This window comes from Haliaeetus albicilla, chromosome 5 (assembly GCF_947461875.1).
Source record: "Haliaeetus albicilla chromosome 5, bHalAlb1.1, whole genome shotgun sequence".
NCBI classification, from domain to species: Eukaryota; Metazoa; Chordata; class Aves; order Accipitriformes; family Accipitridae; genus Haliaeetus; species Haliaeetus albicilla.
In genome coordinates, this window is record NC_091487.1 from 21,678,674 (window position 1) to 21,690,882 (window position 12,209).

At 35.1% G+C, this 12,209-nt stretch overlaps 1 long non-coding RNA gene across 1 annotated transcript in view; it reads left to right on the top strand.

The window, feature by feature from the left end:
- Positions 1-12,209, top strand: part of LOC138685444 (uncharacterized) — an 80,551-nt gene that overhangs the window by 61,795 nt on the left and 6,547 nt on the right. Inside the window, exon 2 of the long non-coding RNA XR_011324701.1 lies at positions 1,921-1,973. This is a non-coding gene — a long non-coding RNA (uncharacterized lncRNA). The remainder of the gene's footprint in view (positions 1-1,920; positions 1,974-12,209) is intronic.

A 12,209-nucleotide genomic window follows, 5' to 3' on the forward strand; every position in this document is an offset into this window, starting at 1 on the left:
TTATGAGATCTGCACCAAAGCATTTGTTAGGAAAGTCTTTTGACACCTGGAGGACTTACCTACCTAATTTCAGGCATTAAAGAACAAGTATGGATTTTAGTTTCTTAATATCCTATTAAAGTGGAGATGAGCTCTCCCAGAGAGTCAGTCAGCTTGCTGAAGATCTGAATTGCTTTTTAGAAGTGACTGACTACTGCTGTTTGTTCACAGAGCAAGCCTAGGGTGGCTAGGCTCCTGGCTAAGCTCTTGAGGTTGTACAGGGATGAATTTGGGTTTATGTGTGCTACTACTTCCTAAGTGAAGAATGCAGTCATCCTGTCAGAGCTGGATGTCACTGTGCTAAGGCAGTCTCAGAGCAGGTCTCAGGCTTCTCCTGACAGGTTTGGCTGGTTTTGGCACATGCATGTTACACATAGCACAGCACCTAGATCCCAGCTGTGAATCCAGAGGCATTTAATTTTGTCAATCATTAGGTACCCAAAGCAAGGAAAAAGACCAGATTTCAAATAGACTCTTCTCAGCATTTCTCACTGCTTCCTACCCTGCTCAATAAGGTCACTACTGTTAAATTCACTTTAATGCTCCAAAATACCATCTTTATTTAGGTAAATACACAAACATGTGATCTACTGTTTGTAGATACGTAAATAAGCTTTGTAAATTCAAACAGTTTGGCAGTTGAGAGTTAGGAATATCCACGCTAAACTCTTCCTCAGTCTGGGATGAAGTCACCTTGCAACACCAGAGAAAGGTTGTAAAAGAGCATTGGCTCTGAACCAGTGTGTCTTTTATATACCCATTAGATCATATTTCCTCTTCTGTTCCACAACAGATTTTTAGCAAAGTAAAGGACCTGTGCCTCAGGTGCATCTGGACTGCACTTTTTGTTTAGACAGTGGCAATAGAAATAGCTGCTACAATCATCCCCAAAGTTTATTTCTGATAATGCCTTGAAGAACTAAATGGTTTATTTGCAGATCTGTGTGAATGTCCACAATAATGAAAAACAAAAAACCCAAACAAACAACAACTCCCCCCAAACACCACAAAAACAAAACCCAGAAAATTCGTTCTGAAAATCGTCTTTGGTTTAGGGCAAGTAACAGCTCCTTTTCTAAAGACACAGTCTTATCTTTTTTGTTATTCACTCACACAGTTTGTTCAGCTTATTTAACTAGGAAGAAATTATTAGAAGGCAAACAGAGAATTCATTCAATTCAGAAGGCTTATCCATGCCTTACTGAACTATGAACTTACTGAGCTATACTGAAACATGCAGTACTATAAATGCCCTCATTGTAAGTTAGACATAAATATTGTCTATAAATACTGGCTCCTGAATAATATACTTTCTTAAAAAGGTTCAAAGATGTACTGTATTTTAAACTGTAGTAATACCAATGTTGCTTGCATTACAAACATCTGTTCAGAACATTTCTTTAGTCAGCACTACTTCTTTTACAAGCAAAAACTGAAGAAAACATCAAGCTATAACCATTACATCAGTTAAAGACTTTTCACACCTCTGTAAGGTACAAGTTTATACAAGCTTTCACAAATCAATAAACTTTAAATGAAAGCCTGCCACCATTTTGTGCACAGAAGCATTGCCAAAATTCGCTCACTGACAGGTAAAAAGAAAATAAATGTCCCTGGCTAAGAATGGGTCCTTTAATTGTGTGTGTAAACAAAGTATTTTTTCAATCTCTTCTTGGCTAGATTCCATCTCACTAAGAAAGTAATATCATGGGTAATGCTATCAGAAAGCTGATGATAGAAGACATCAAAAGTTTTGGTATCAGCAGAGAAAAGTTCTTTCCAAAACATCCCTGGAGAAAAGTCTTATGAAGCCTATGGAATTTAAACCTTTACAGTGAACACATAAGGTTAGCCACTGTCTTTCTTTGATTTCTCTGGCAGAACTACAGGATAATTTTGGAGGACCCTGCAACAGCACTTCTGTAAGGATAGAGGTATATATGGCTCATAGTATGACCTTATTTGCAATAGGAATCAAAAGAATAAAAGGGATCTTATTCGTGTTAAGTAACATTCACATTCCTGATATAGTAGTGTGCCTTTCTCAGAAATGGCAGGTGGATTGGGAGGGTTGATGATATATATTAAACAGCATCAAAAGGGAGTTGTGTGTATCTACTGTATTTACATTGATAATTCCTTCTTTGGTGTCATTCTCAGGAATTGCCACCACAATATCTAAACACATATTATGGATGCTTTTTTTCTTCATATGTATTGAACATGTTTCCTATATATATTTTGCTTTGGGTAATAGAATTCCATACAGTTTTCTCATTTTATCTCTAAATTACTTCAGAGGAAACAGCTCAGGAGAGATATGTCTTACCTTTCTTATTGTGTTCAGGAGCTTTGGCTAGGTCAACTAAAGTTTAAATGAAAAGCTAAACTACTTATAACTAAATCTCCGAAGCATTTGCAATTAATTTCTTACTACTTTTTTTTTTCTCCCTAATGTGATGCTCTTGTTTGCGATTTTTAAATTATTATTTTTATTGTTATGAAGCTAACAAGGGCCATCATTCATCTTGTTGGGGATAAATGCCATCTTTTTATATCATAAGGGGACTTTCTAAATGTATGTTCTGACATCATATATAGTAAAGCCAAGTTTAGCCAAACTGTGCTCTTCAATGAATTGTCCTTTCAAAGCAAGAAGGATTGACTGAACCCTGCTATTCACGTGGAAAGGCCTGAGACTCATTTCACCATGGAGTTTGTGCAATCACAACAGGCCTGTGCCAGTCCTCAAAACCAAAGCTAATTCCTTTTTTATGCCAGTGCAGCTCTGTTATTGTAGAGATTAAAATTCAAAGGTGAAAACATGATAAATTTTAGCTTTGTCTTGACTAGACTGTTGGTATAATGTTCTTTGTGAACCAAAAGGAAGCTTGCTTAGATTAACTAAGTGTTTATTGTTACATGCTAATAGATGAGTATCTTGGGAAAGACAATGGTAAGGGACAATGAACAGAGTTACTGTTCACTCAGAGTACCTGATGTGCTATAGATTTAGACAAGTGTCACCCCGTTCCTTCACAACTATCAGATCAAGACAGGTGCCACAGTCATTCTAAGACACAAAATATAGATGACACCTATTCCCTAAATAGTCTTTCACTACTTCTTTTGAAGATTAATGCAGAACATATGTGATATAAAATTATTTGTAATAACTGCTTACCTTTTTTGTGTTTTGTTTTTTTTTTTAATCTACAAGTTGTTTTATTAGATATCAGATTTCAAAATGGAGCTACATGCTATTCTAAAGTTCTTATAACTAAGAACAAGATATTTGATTCCTGCAGTGGTTGTGTTGTGGGTTTTTTTGTGTGGGTTTTTTTGTTTGTTTGTTTGTGGGTTTTTTGTTGGTTTCTTTTTTTCCTTGTTTGTGTCTTCTAAAAGATTTCTCTGGTATTCAGCTGAGCATTTATTTATTCATTTATGAAAGGCAGGGGTTTTGTTAACACTTCAATACTTACCTTACAAATCTAATGACCTTACATGGTTCTTCTAACATCTTCACTGGTTAAGTGGAGAATACTGACTTCTCAGCAGTAAAATAAATCCTCTAGTTTACACAATACATTTTGTGTACAGAGTGTTTATGAAAAAGTTCATAGAGAGGGTCAAATTCAAGGATACAATTCCAGGAATGGACACCAAGTTTCTTTGTAGAATTTCTTCATAATTTAGCTCTCTAAGTACTGCAGACAGAAAATGAGGCATGAGTCAAGCACTGTTCTGCATTACTGCCATTTCTCTCTATTTTTATTTTGGTTTTGCTATATATATTATTGTGAGAGACTATGTGGGAAGATATATCCATTAAGACAGCATTTTTAAGGGACTTGATGGAAAATATACACGTGTTTTGTTTATAATTGTAAATATTTGGATCAGTAATCCAATGAGAACATGTGCATGGATCAAATAAAAAAATATTCAAATAATAGTTCATACCTGCATCATTATTTGAAATGCAATATTAAAACCCACTATGAGGAGGTGCTTTTTTTTTTAATTATTTGGGGAGCTGATTGCATCAAGAAGATTAAAATTCTCATCTCTATATTCAGCATGTTAGCAAGCTGCTCTGCTTTGAGCCCTAAGTTCACACTGTGGTGGCTGTATTTATATGGTTCCTGTCATATGTGATGTATTGACATTTCTTTACATAGACAGGGCCTGAGAGTTTTATTAGGACAGATGAAAACAGTGACAACTAGATTTCTGAGCTGTTCCAAGACTTTTTTCAATAAATCTAAAAAAAAACCCCAACAAAAACCCAACCAAAAATCTGCTATTTTTAACAGTGATAATGTTTCCTCTGGTTGTTTTAGGATAATCAATTTTGGCAATGTGCCTGTAGGAATCTTTTGGCTGAATACCTTAATTTCTTCTAGAAGTAGAAATGAAAACTTTGAAGTTTCTACAGAGGCAAAAAGGATAATTCTTTAAATACCTTTCCTGAAGGAGGCACCTCCAGAAAACCTCTATCCAGCTTGCTGAAGAAATGCCAATTTTCACATAAACACAGGTTATTAAACTAAACTGTGCATTATTTTCATGTTGATAATGCTGATGATGGAAATTAGTTTTTACCAGGGTGGCTATTAAGTTAACTGCACAGGTGGAATTTATTTAGTTCTATAAATTCAAAGGTATTTGTTTAAGGACTACTTGTTTGATTTTATGCTTACCTATTATCAGTTTAGTTTTCAAATGCCATCTTTATTCAGAGCTAGAAATACCAAACACACTATCATAATTGATCATTCTCTACACTGACCCAGAACACAAAATGATTGTCTGACTACAGACAGGAACTAGAGTAGGTCACTGTTCACAGCAATCAGGGGGGAGATGGAAACAAACAAACAGAAAACCCAGCACAGCCCTTGACCTTCTTTTTCCTACAGGGTTTGGTATTCAAACTGTAAAATTTGCTTCAAAGCATACATTTCCAGATTTTGGGATGCTTTTTAGTAAGATCTGGAGTCCTATTCAGAATACTTGCTGAATCAAGTTTAGATGAACTTTCATATACTTTTTTCACTTGTGAATGGTTTCTTTTATCCAATGGTATCTTTTATCTCTGTATTTTCAAGCATTATTTAATTGGAATGTTTCACAGGTAGTATTCATCTCCTACCAAAAAAGATATTTCATCAGCTGAAAGGGTTTTTTTTCAGTACAATAAAAGTTATTTTATTCATCAGAAAGTGTTTGTTTTCTGCATTTGTGCCTCAACCAAACTGTTTATTTTCCTCCCCAGCTAACCTTAGTTTCATATTGGAGCAAATCTCCCATTTCAAGTACTGATGGTAAAATATTTTTCCTAGAAGCAGGATGATTACTCCTTTAATACTAGAAGAACCTTTCTTAAAAGAGCAACACTAAGATACTACAAGTCAGTTCTAAGGTTTCTAAAATATTTTTCCTCTCATTTTTTCTGTCCTTTTTTCCTACCCCATCTCATAAAGACTCTTCATGTGACATTTGTACTGTAACTTTACAGCTGAAGAAAAACTGTAAAAACAATTTCAAAACTCTCCAATGATTTTTTTTTTTTTAATAGATTTTTATAGAATAAGTCCTTGTACAGAATACCTGATGGTTATTTGTGGTTTGATGAATGTATTGCCATAATTCATTTGCTACTAACAAGAAATTCACATATCCCAAATATCTGCAGATATATTGCTTACTCTTTACTATAACATCACAGTAGTAGTGTGTGATATCATGTAGCCCCTTATTGTAAGTCTATGTAATGTAAGTATATAGGTATATATTTGCTTAGTTAAAAAAAAAGTCCAATGGAGTGTTCTTTATGATTGTGCTGTTACTTACCATTTATCACATAGAGACAGAATGAAAAGAGTAACTTTGGAAAATTTGTAGGTTCTTAATTCAGTTAATCAAAATAGGATATTTCCTGGTTTTTTTTTTCCTTCTCAAGCTCAAGTTTACAAAATGGACACTACTTCTCTGTAGGTGAGATCTCCCTAAAAAGAACTACTACAATTGGCTGCAGATCCAGAATAACAAGTTAACTTTTTTTGTGGTCCTCGCTACAAGAAGTGCATGTAAAGATTTCACTATTTAAATGGTGCTGTAGCTATTTCTTCATCAGCAATTGGTGAATGCATGATATTCATTAAAGTTAAATTTTTCTTTTTCATGCACTCATCCTTGAGTGTTGCCAATTGAATTCTTGTTGTATAGAGCTATAATCAACACTGATCAGTCACTGGTGTGACTTTGCTCTTCATAATATGCTAAAGTACATGGTTGATGTTCTAGGATGATTACCAGCTCCCAGAAAGCTATTTTGCCACTATTTACAATAATTAATGAAAGACACATGTGTAGACCTACCTATTTTTATTGAACTCCAAATGACTGTGCAGTACAATTTTTTTAAATATATGGCATACATCGTGGAGACTAACATGATTATAAGTAAAAATATTCATATATATGCAGTCAGTATTTACTTATCTTTCACTTTTTGGAGTCTCCTATCATTTTTTCTTTTTTAAATGATACCCTGAGAGATATTCCTAGGATAAAAATATAAAAAAGATTATGAAAGGCAGTGCATTTAGTTGTAGGCAAATGTCATTAGAATGAAAACTTCTCCTGACAAAATCATTGCTTTTAACCAAAATTCTCTCAGGCTTGAATATGATTCTGCTTGTCCCAGAAAGGAAATGCCTTTAAGTTTGTTTTATTTCAGACTGGTCTTTCCTAAGAGCACTCTGAGGCCAGCTCAGGTCTCAATCTATTCATTAGAAGGACACTGGGTTTTTCAAAACATCAGATGTGCAGCAGGGCTGTCTGAAACATAGGTGCTCTGTAATGAACATTTCAATAGTTTCCACTGAGGCTTTCCAGCATTGGAAAGAATTCAAAATTTGTGTTAGATTAAACACAAAAATGATGTCTCAATTCAAACTTATCTGAATTTTTTACAATGGTTCTTTGGAATAATGTGCAAGTATCTTAATTTTAATTGATTTTCTTCTTTTTTGAAACCTATGGTAAATAACCAAATGGAGTTAAAGTCAGAACACATATATGCTGACTAGTGCTTAAAGAAATTAGGCAAGCACTCACATTAAAGGCAAAAGTCACTTGTGCTCTCTTGAAACTTCAAGCTTTTATCTGTATATGTTTTATCCATATCTGAATATTTTTGAACAACCCTGAGTTCAATTAAAAGAAAAAATAGCAAAATTGTCTTTCTGCAGATAGTTTGTGATAACAGTCTAATAAATAAGAGCCAAACAATGAATTAGAAAACAATGGTACAGTGAAGGAATAATATGGGCGTTTGCCATCTTATAAAATAGTACTAGCCAATACTTATGACATCTGGGGCACAGATGGAAGTTGAATTTGATGCCTCAAAAATATATGTTTTCTGTGGAAAAACTAGCCCCTGTTTGTGGTCTTCTGTATAGATGATTTCCTTTTTTTTTTTTTTTGACCAGAATGATGTTGTTTTATTTTTATTCTGTACTGATAAGGAAGAGTCTTTGCACTTCAAGGAATAGAGAAATGAGTCATTTATTCACTTGTGTTTAGGAAGTATATTGAATATGAAATGATTATGCTTTTAAAGTATACAAACAAGGGTAGAGGGGAAAAGGTACAAGGACTGATTCAAATGAAGTAGAAATGTAAGTTCTTTATTTGATGGTTTGAATGAATGCTTTCTTGGCTAAGAGCCATTTTAACAAAGATCAAAATTAAAACTGAGCAGAGTAGGTAGCATTGCAACTTGTGCTCCAACAAAAGATCGTTTTTGAAAGGCATGTATCTACCTGATTTTCTGATGAACCTTAATCTCTTTCAAATCCTAGAACAGTTTGAGAAGTTAGTAAGATCTTTGGATATATATGCACACACATATGCATGTATGTATATATTTACACATATAAACACAGCACCATTTTTTCAGTTATTGGATATAAAGTTTTTGTGTAATAAATATACACAGAAAGTGTGCTATCATTGACAACTGCTGCGGAGTCAAATATTCAGAGCATGATACATGGCTTCAGTGTTATGATGAAGTGTAATATGAGGTACCCCTGAAATTCATGACTTACTTGGTAGGTTCCTACTAGGGACAATGTTATTACAAAGAAATTTGTTTAAAATGCTGATAATATCAGTAAAAATTAAGTAGTTAAGTAGAATACCTAGTGAAATAATGGTATGGTAAAATTTAGAAGAAATATTCTGTCTTATACGGAACTACTGTGATGGAAAATTTCTCTGGGGACTGGAAACTTGAGAACAAGTCATGCATAAACTAAAGCAGCTTGTGGGTAGCAAAAGGAATTTCTGGGACTTAGGATACAGTGCAATAGTAATGGCAAATTACATTTCCTGACCTCAGTCAGCTGCACCACATAATGTATGAGAGAGGAGTTCTCCCTATTTCCTCCTCACATATATCTTGTCTGTTTTCTTAGGGAGAGAGTGGCAAGGAGGGGAATAATTAATGTCTTTCAGGGGCTTGCAGTATTCAGGAATTTAGTATTCAGGAATATTTGCTGATAGATAAAGGCAATGAATGTTTCCTCTCACATCAGTTAGTTCACCAAACGCCTTGTATCTGTTGCAACATTGTGTTTGCTTAGCCAGTGGGTAAATCTTTGCACCTGATTTTAAGCTGGTGAGTGAGATGTTGCCTAAGGATTAAATCACCACTTGCCCAGGTAGAGAGTTTAGGTGCTGTGCCTTTTATCTAGGCACCTTGGTTGAAGTGTCTGTGGATCAGAGGGGCACAGGGAGTAGTTATGGCTATATGACCAGCTGCGAAAGACATTGCAGGAGCATTTTGGTGGCATGATTTATTGATTATTTTTTCCCCTTAAGTATGTTATACTATAATCTATATATAAAGTTTATAGATTAGTAAATATAGTACACAATAATACAGTTTCAGAATTCCCCCTCCGAGTGATCTCTCATTCTGACCATCACTATCTGCACAAGAGAAGGTGCGAGAAAGCCATATTTTGACATAATATCTTCCATCCACAAGGGTAATAACCCTGGAGGGATTACTGTGTGAGGAAGCCACTCCACTTGGGAACTACAACAGGGCTCATCTAGAGCCATTCATAGCTGAGAAGTACATGGGTGCAGTTCTGGCTTTGTGGTCCTTATCTATCTATGATCAAACGACAAACAGTAAGAAACAAAGCCAGAAAATACATGCTGGGGCACATCAGCCAGTTTACCCAAATGTTCACTCTAACCTTTTTCAGATCAAGTTTTACTCCTCTTTTTGTTCAACCCCCTTTTTTATTTGGTAAGAAAAGAAGGAGGGAACAGTTACACTCTAGATGGGTTCATAACCACTTTTGGGAACTGTGATTCATATATTAAGACTATACTCTACTACATCCATTGCAGAGATGCAGGCAATATTTGAAAGTTGAAAAATATATATGTACATGTATTTAAGTGTATCAAGAAATGGTAAAATATTTTTGAACTTTAATTATTTTAGGAAAATTTTAGAGATGATGTCTCTTTCCTCAGGAAAAACAAAATTCAGGCAGGCCATGAGTGGAATTTGTATGGGTTACTGTTGTTATTGTTGGGAAACTGTTAAGACATTGAAATATTTTTTATGCCAGTACTTCAGCCTTTGATATTTTATTGTACGTTAAATGGAATTTGGTTGTTTAAGCCTTGTTGCAGGTGAGGTGATAACACTTCAGGTTAGAGATAGGCAGGAGCCAAAATGAAGGCAGAAATTGCAGAAGAGTCAGGAAGTGCCTTTATGTATTACTTATGGGGAATGGACGACATCATCGTTGCTAATCAGTAAAGATATTTTTGCCAGTTACTTAAAATATTAATATCTCCTGAATAAGATGTTTCCTATGTGATATGAATCCACAGCTACCCTTCACAGAGTGTCAATGTCTGAAGAGGTGCCAGGCTAATGCAGAATGCCAAGTGCCATCTCTCAAAGCAAATTCAAATATAGGAACCTTTCTTACAGTAGACTAGAATAGCAGTCACTAAAGACTGTATCTAGAAGAAGGGACTTTTGTTATAATTTTTGATTAAGAAATCTCATGGGAACTGTTTATTTGCTTCCCCTCCAAGCCACACAGCTGTTCCTTTCATTTGTGGTCTTAGGGCTAATTACATAATGTCCCTAATTTATACTCACTGGTAAATCAGATCAGAGCATTACCTGGAGGGCAAGCTCTAATTAGAGGAATTTCAGAACAAATTGTCTAAAGAGCTTGTTTAGTGTGATTAAATGCAAGTGATGGGCCTTTCTCTCCCCCCCCCCCTTTTTAAAAACATGAATATTTACCTTACACAAACCCCTTGCAGATTAAAAAAGAATCCCAGCAATGACAGTTTTAATTAAAGGGATATGAAAAAAAAATTGGCAGTGCTACCCAAGAGAGAAAACTGAATTCCCTATTTGTGGATATATGCAGGTGAATGCTGTATTCTCTTACTACTGTTTTAATATCTTAGAAATAACAAAGTGGACAGTAAGTGGCTTACATCATGTATGAATGAAAGAGATACATGTGAATCCCTGAACATACTGTGTCTGCTGCATGTTGTCTAGGAACAGAGAAAAACAAAGAAGAAATGTATGTAGTAATTAGTCCTATATAGCCTTGGAAAATACATGATTTCATATTTATAATGGCATCTACTGGTTGAGACATGTTATCAAAATCCCTGTTGAGCAGTAGAAAGGATGAAATAGAAATGACCCTCTGTACTTTAGCTGGGGAAGGATGAAAAGCTCCTCATTTTATATCACCAAGAGTTAAATAACCTGGAAGTGGGACAATCTCCGTCTCATACAAACTGTCTCAAATAGCTGTCTGGAGTTCATAAGAACAGTGGGCAGCAAAGAAATGTGTGAAGTCAAACAAAAGAGATGTGACTCTTCTGTTTTGCTGGTGGTGCAGATTCTGGTTGGAGACTTTGGAATCAGATTCATCCACCAAAATGCACCGACAGAGGAAAAGAAGCGAATGGAGGTTTAGGAAATGAATACTGACATTTTAATACTCTATCTTGTATTGTGCTTATGGAAATGTAAATGATCTGTTTTACACGAAAGAATGAAGAGAGTGATATATTACCATGCTCTGCCCTATTCCTGATCCCTTTGAAATCCTACTGTACCATGTGCATTTGAGGTTGTCTGACATTCTATAATTAAATTTCTTGTCCTGGGTTGACCTTGAATACGTTGACTCCATTATCACACAGCAGCTAACGTAACGTAATGTCAGCCTTCTTCCTGAAGTGACATCCCATTTGTGTGAAAGGATAGCGTGTAAACTTTTTTTCCCTGAAGAGGATACCCTGAACTCCTTTTTTTACCACCACCTTGTATAAAAATAACAAGACTTTGGAACCAATACTACAGAAGTTATTTTAATATGTACCCACTTCTTGGGCACATGAAGGTAATGTAGTAATTATCAGCTGAAATAATAGCTCCCCTTCCCTGCCTTTTGATTAGAGACAAAAAGAAACAAATCATGTGAGCAGTGTATGAAGCCTGCTGAATGGGTTTTGAGACACTTTGGTTTGCTCTCAGACTGATCTTTACAGCATTTAGGAACAAGTACCTTCCTAGTCTCCCTAGCTAAACAGCTCTGTTGAGAAAATATTAACCAGCTGAAAGTGGTATATAGATTCCTAAGGGAAAATTCCCCATTACAGAGCAGCAAATGCTGCTAGAAGTAGGTGACTGCCAAGATTTCTGTAATAAAAGCAGTAGTTCATAACACAGGCAAAGTGAAATAAAGGAAAACAAAATCCTCATGGGCTACAAGTCCTCATGGTGCCAATCTCCCAGAAGGCTTAAAAAAATTCTCAGAAGGAAAAAAATACTTTAAACTTTTTTTTTTTCTTTTTTAGAAGAAAAACACTTTTTGTGCTTTTCCTTTTATAAGATAGGTTCATTTCTCCAGGTCTTTGGCTATAGCATTGGTAGACATATCCTGACTAATATTATTTCAACTGGTGAAGTTTGTTCCCAAGAAGTCCTGTGCATATATATAGGCACTAATAAAAGTTCCAAAAACTTTCATCTTGAACTTTGAAAGAGCTGAAATATAATAATGTACAATCTGCTGTTATCT